The 6867-nt window shown below is 42.9% G+C and overlaps 1 protein-coding gene across 2 annotated transcripts in view; it reads left to right on the forward strand.

Annotated features, from left to right (window-relative positions):
• Nucleotides 1-6867, forward strand: part of sez6b (seizure related 6 homolog b) — a 919909-nt gene that overhangs the window by 757056 nt on the left and 155986 nt on the right. The gene's annotated exons all lie outside the window — the stretch shown is intronic.

A 6867-nucleotide genomic window follows, 5' to 3' on the forward strand; every position in this document is an offset into this window, starting at 1 on the left:
TCCAGACCAACAAGCCGCACCACCCAGCAAACCCACCTTGTTGCCCTAGCCTAATCACAATTTACAATGACCAATTAACCTACTAACTGATGACGGCATCTGTTAGCCTCGCGAGACCATGGATCTACGCCTGGAAAGTCTTGCTTCAGTCTCTCCAGGGCGCAGGCCTGGACAAGGTCGTATGGAAGACCGGCAGTTGCTCATGCAGTGAGTCTCCCCTCTCCATGCCACCAATGTTGTCCAAGGGAAGGGCAAGGGCTGGTACAGCTTGGCACCAATGTTGTCGCAGGAGTTGCCAGAGCGAGGTTGAAGGCAACGTTGGACTAGCTTAGGGACTCCAGCTCCGGATTTGCCCTCAGGGTTTACTGCCAAAGCCTTTCCCATGAGTGGGTATGGCCGCAAGGCAGCGGAGGTTTGAAATCAGAGTTTTCCCTCTCTTAGATGGACTGCCTTCCCAGGCTGACGAGCTCCATCTACCCGAATACTAACTGGTATGTCTTTGACTTTTGGGTAGAAGCCAATGCACCCAGATGAAACCTACGTGCTCACAGGAGCAACATAAAAGCTTCTTACCGAGAATTGAACTTGGAACTCGGATGCCCTAGCTGTAATAGCTATGGTGCCCCAATAGACTGAATAGGTTAAGGCTTAATTCCTTAAGGAGAGACTTAATAGGGGTACTACCTCAAACCTATACACTCCAGTTCTTGATTCCACAATGCCTCACATTCACCTCATTATGCTCCTCATAATTTTATACACCTCTGATATTCCAAAGCTCCAGTGGAATGAAGTCTAGCTCAGCCCTGCTCCATAATTTGGTCCCTTGAGTTCCAGCAACATCCTCTCTTTACAGCTATGTGGCATCCTTCCTGCAGCAGAGTGATCAGAACTGAGCACAATAAACCAAAGCTAAACCAAACTGAACAAGTCTCTGACCAGTTGACTTGACAAATGAACCGATGTAGATGTTGCCCAAGAGATTCAGTTTAAATGTTTGACCAAAATGCCACATTGCAATCAAGCAATTAAAGATGAGCCCTGTCTTTGATATATAATGATATTCTAAAGTAACACTGCACAACACAGACCATTCAACCCCATTGTTCCCTGCTGATATTTATGCTTCAAGTGAGCGTTCTTCTGCACTTCCAGTCCCATGAGTATTTTATCTTTCTCCTTTTCTTAACCATGGGATGTTTAAATACACAAAAAGAAGTGTTTGCTTGTAAACATAGAAAGATGAGAAGGATACAAAGTTCAAAGTAAATTTATTATCAAAGTACATATGTGTCACTACATACAACCCTGAGGTTCATTTTCTTGAGGGCTTACTCAATAAACCCATCGTAGAATCAGTCAAAGACTGCACCAACCAGTGTGCAAACGACAACAAACTGTGCAAGTACAAAGAGAAAGAAATAATTATTACAAATAAACAGTAAATATTGAGAACATAAGATGAAGAGTCTTTGAAAGTGAGTCCATAGTTTATCAGAATGTTTCAGTGATGCAAGTACAGTTCAGTGAAGTTATACCCTTTAGTTCAAGAGCTTGATGGTTGAGGGGTAGTAACTGTTCCTGAACCTGGGTAGTGCTGAGGCTCCTGTACCTTCTTCCTGTTGGCAGCAGCAAGAAGAGAGTGTTAGCTGGGTGATGGAAGAGTCCCTGAGGATTTGTGCTGCCTTCCTTCGGCAATGCTACGTGTAGAAAGAGGTTTATTTAGAAGTACTGTATGTAGCCTGAAGAATGTCGCCGTGGTTCACTGGTGTCATCTTGGACACTCAAAAAGCTGGAGGAACTCATTAGGTCAGGCATCAGCATAAATGTTCTGATGAAGGGTCTCCAGAACGTCAGCTGTTTTTTTCCTCCACATAGAAGCTGCCTTCTCAAATGCAATTTGAAAGAAACCATAGAGAGTTGTAAATTTAGTCGACTCCATTTTGGGTACGAGCCTACAAAGTACCCAGGACATCTTCAAGGAGCGGCATCTCAGAAAGGCAGCATTCATTATTAAGGACCTCCAGCACCCAGGGCATGCCCTTTTCTCACTGCTACCATCAGGTAGGAGATACAGAAGCCTGAAGCACACACTCAGCAATTCAGGAACAGCTTCTTCCCCTCTGCCACCCAATTCCTAAATGGACATTGAACTCTTGAACACTACCTCACTTTTTAATATATATTATTTCTTTTAATCTATTCAATATGTGTATACTATAATTGAGTTCCCTAATTATTTATTATTATTATATTTTGGGGTTTTTTTCTTCTTTATTATGTATTGCATTGAACTGCTGTTGCTAAATTAACAAATTTCATGTCACATGCCGGTGAGAATAAACCTGATTCTGATATTTCGCCACTATTAGTGTGAGAGAACGGCCCACATTCAAACTACTTTCTGGGGAAAAACACCCCTTGAACCCCTGTTATTTCTGTTATGATTTTTTCCTATAACATCCCTGTTATGATTTTTTTCTATTTTTTTTCCCATTCTCTTTCTCGTCCACTTGTGTAGCACCAAGTATGTCCTGCATGAAATCGGGGGACCTGCTAACCAGCCCAAATCTGCAAATGTTAACATGTGTTTCTCTCTGTCTCACTGAACAAAAATATAAAGTGTTTGATTCCCAGTGGCGGCTACTTCGTTATTGCTGCTCGGAAAGAGTTCCAAGTCTTGAAAGTTTATTTCCATGGTTTTGACTGCAATTGTATAAAATAAGGCAGGTCACACCCCTTTCCATGCTCCATGACCTCATCAGCGCATCATTTCCATGTTCTAAGTGACCCCAAACCATCATGAGACACTTGCAACCCAATGGTCAAACCAGCACTCCAAAATAAAGCTTCTGAGGGCAGGGAACACATAGCAGTGGTCTTCAGCTCAAGCAGATCAGTGGATAGTCAGACTGAGGCAGTCAGAGAGCAGATCATCTGCATCTCAGTAGGGACACTTTGATGACTTTAAGCTCCTTGTTCTACTGCAAATGGAGAATGAATCAATTCATAGGTTGTACTTTTTTACATCAATTTTAAATATTAATTCATTCATGAATTTTGCACATTATCACTTACCTGATTGATGCTGAAGAAATTATACCCTCATGGGGATGAATTGGATCTGGTTCAATTTCCAATTGGCAGCATTTCCACTGACAATGGGCAAAGATTACTTGAAGCATGAAGACAATTCATCTCCTATATTCTATGTTAAAGAAAGCTGTACATGCGCCCATTTTCTAGTGAAGAATCTCCAGTTTTTAAAGAATTGGTTATTTACTCAGATATATTGTCCCTTATCCTGAGATTACCACATCATTCTGTCTCTCCCCTGAAGAAGAATGCATCCACTTCTCTCAGCCCTATTGATGTTATTGTTTCAATGGCTTTGCTTAGTGATTCTAGATTCTTATCAAGTAATAGTTTAATCTGACACCCTGTCTAGACAATATGCTGCCTAACTTTTTAAATCTCTCAACTCCTGAAGCTTTCATCAGATAAAAATATTCTGTCTCTCCCCTCATTGCACACATCTACATGGAGCATTGTCATATTAGGGACGCTCACCACCCAGGTCATGTGTCCTTCTCACTGCTGCCTTCAGAAAGAAGGTACAGGAGCCTCAGGACTCACACCACCAGGTTCAGGAACATTGACCATCCCTCACCCATCAGGATCTTGAACCAAAGGGGATAACTTCACTCAACCGTTCCTGAACCTGATGGTGTCAGTCTTGAAACTCCTGTACCTTACTCATTAAGATGAGAATTAGGGGGGGAACCCTCCATTGGTTGGAATCATGCCTGATACAAAGGAAGATGGTTGTGGTGTTTGGAGGTCAGTCAATTCATCCTCGGCATCACTGCAGGAGTTCCTCGGGGAAGTGTCCTAGGACCATCTTCAGCTGCTTCACCAATGACTTTCCTTCTGTCAGAAGGTCAGAAGTGGGGATGTTCACAGATGACTGCACAATGTTCTGCACCATTCATGACTCCTCAGATAATGAAGCAGTTCATACCCAAATGCAGCAGGACCAGGACAATGTCCAGTCTTGGGCTGACAAGTGGCAAGTAACATTCGAGCCACGCAAATGGCAGGCAATGACCATCTCCAACAAGAGAGGCTCTAACCATCATCCCTTGACATTCAGTGGCATTGCCATTACTGAGTTCCCTACTATCAAGGTTCTGGAGGTTACCATTGACAGGAAACTTAGCTGTTCTAGCCATATGAATGCAGTGGCTACCAGAGCAGGTCAAAGGCTAGGAATCCTGCGGCGTGTAACTCTCCTCCTGACTCCCCAAAGACTGTCCACCATCCACAAGGCTCAGGTCAGGAGTGTAATGGAATACTCATCTGGATGAGTGCAGCTCCATCAACACTCAAGAAGCTTGACACCATCCAGGACAAGGCAGCCAACTTGATTGGTACTCCTTCCACAAGCATCCAATCCCTTCACCATCGATAAACAGTTGCAGCGGTGTGTACTGTCTACAAGATGTACTGCAACAACGCACCAAAGTTCCTAAGGCAGCACCTTCCAGACCCACGACCACTATCATTCAGAAGGACAAGAACAGCAGATTCTTGGGAACACCACCACTTGGAAATTCCCCTCCAAGTCACTCACCACCCTGACTTGGAAACGCATCGCCGCTCCTTCTTTGTCACTGGATCAAAATCATGGAATTCCCTCCCTAACAGCACTGTGGGTGTACCCACACCTCAGGGACTGCAGTGGTTCAAGAAGGCAGCTCATCACCACCTTCTCAAGGGCAATTTGGAATGGACAATAAATGTTGGCTTAGCTGGTGATGCCCACATTCCGTAAATGAATAACTTTAAAAAAGCTCCTTAAGACCAAAGATACAAGAGCAGAATTAGGCCATTTGGCCCGTCGAGTCTGCTGCAACATTTCATCATGGCTGATCCAATTTTCCTCTCAGCCCCAATCTCCTGTCTTCTCCTCATTCCCATTCATGCCTATCTTCTTCCTCGTGACAGCAGTGAGAAGAGAGCATGTCCTGGTGTGGTAGAGGTCCCTGATGATGGACACTGCTTTCCTACAACAGTGTTTCATGTAGATGTGGTCAGTGGTGGGGAGGGCTTTGCCCATAATGTACTGGGCCATCTCACTTTTCGTAGGGTTTTCTGTTCAAGGGCATTGGTGTTTCCATAGAAGGCTACGATGCAGCTGGTCAATATACTCTCCACTATATATATCTATAGAAGTTTATTGAAGTTTTACATCCTATGCCAAACCTTTGCAAACTACTAAGAAAGCAAAGGCACTGCCATGCTTTCTTCATAATTGCAGTTATGTGGTGGGCCCAGAATAGTTCCTTTGAAATAATAACACAGAGGAATTTAAAGTTGCTGACTCTCTCCACCTCTGATCCTCCAATGAGGACGGGCTCATGGACCTCTGGTTTCCTTCTAAAATCAATAATCAGCTCCTTGGTCTTGCTGACATTGAGCAAGAGATTGTTGAGGTAGAGGTTGTCCTGTGAACGATTGGGGGGAAAGATCAAAACTTAAATTCCTTTTACCTAAATAATTATCTTATTGTTATTTCCATGGCAATGAATGTTTGTGGTGACTGTCTTCTTTGTAAATAGCAACTCAGTTCACGTTCATTCAGCTGTTATACTGCAATTCGAGAAATGCCACTCGATACAACAAATTAATCATTCCTTCTGTAAGCAATCAAGCTTGACAAAAGTCGATACTCTTTTCTCTATCTGACATCTGACTCTGCGTAGTATCACCACTGATATATGTACCTGAGAAGCAAGAAACTGCAGATGCTGAAAATAAAATATGAAAGCCAAGAATGTAGGAAACACACGAGCAGGACAGATAATACCTGGGGAGAGAAAAGCACGGTTAACATTTTAGATCAGTGGTCTTTCATCAGAACCTAAATATGGCGTCATCATTATCATCGCTAATGTGCTGAAATGAAATTTATTTTTATTTTTTAATTAATAAAATTAATGATTATTTTTATTTGGCACAACATTAATAAACTCATATCCAAAGCCACATGCTCATAGACTCATAGATCTATACACTTAATGGCCAATGAGTGTATGTTGGTAGTGTTACGTACCCGTGGGTATCTTGTACCTGTCACGTGACCATGATGTAATTGAGGCTATGCTGGACATGAGGTAATGGTCTTGTGATGGTGGAGTGACATCATTTTCCCGCCAGTGAGCGGTCATGTGGTAGTTCAATGGGAAACTTAAGCAACCGCAATACTTGGCAGTCTAGACATGGGAAACGACCAAGCTTCTATTGCCCTCTCCATGGTACTTCCACTCATTTCCATTCTCCTCTGACCTCTCTCATTAACAAGGCATTTTAGCTCACAGAAATGCCACTCATTGGATTTAGTTTTTGTTTCTCATCCCATTCTCTATAAACTCCGGAGAGTGGTGTGCATGAAAATCCCAGGAGATCAGCAGTTTCTGAGATACTCGAGCCACCCAGTCTGGCACCAACGATCATTCACGGTCAAAGTCACTTAGATTACATTTCTTCCCCATTCTGATGTTTGGTCGGAACAACAACTGAATCTCTTGACCATTTCTGCATGCTTTTATGCACCGAGTTGCTGCCACATGATTGGCTGATTAGATATTGGCAGTAACAAGCAGGCATACCTAATAAAGTGACCACAGAGCATACAGCACAGAAACTGACCCTTTGGCCCAACTTCTCCATGCTAACCAACTGCAGTTTCACTAGTGAATCATTAGTGAACATAAACAACAATTTTAGTTTAAATGAGAGTTTCAATCCCATTAGGATTTCATTTCAGTTGGTCCAGTTCTGAGGCCTGGTTAGAAAAAACTATGG

This window comes from Hemitrygon akajei, chromosome 8 (genome assembly GCF_048418815.1).
Source record: "Hemitrygon akajei chromosome 8, sHemAka1.3, whole genome shotgun sequence".
Classification (NCBI taxonomy): Eukaryota; Metazoa; Chordata; class Chondrichthyes; order Myliobatiformes; family Dasyatidae; genus Hemitrygon; species Hemitrygon akajei.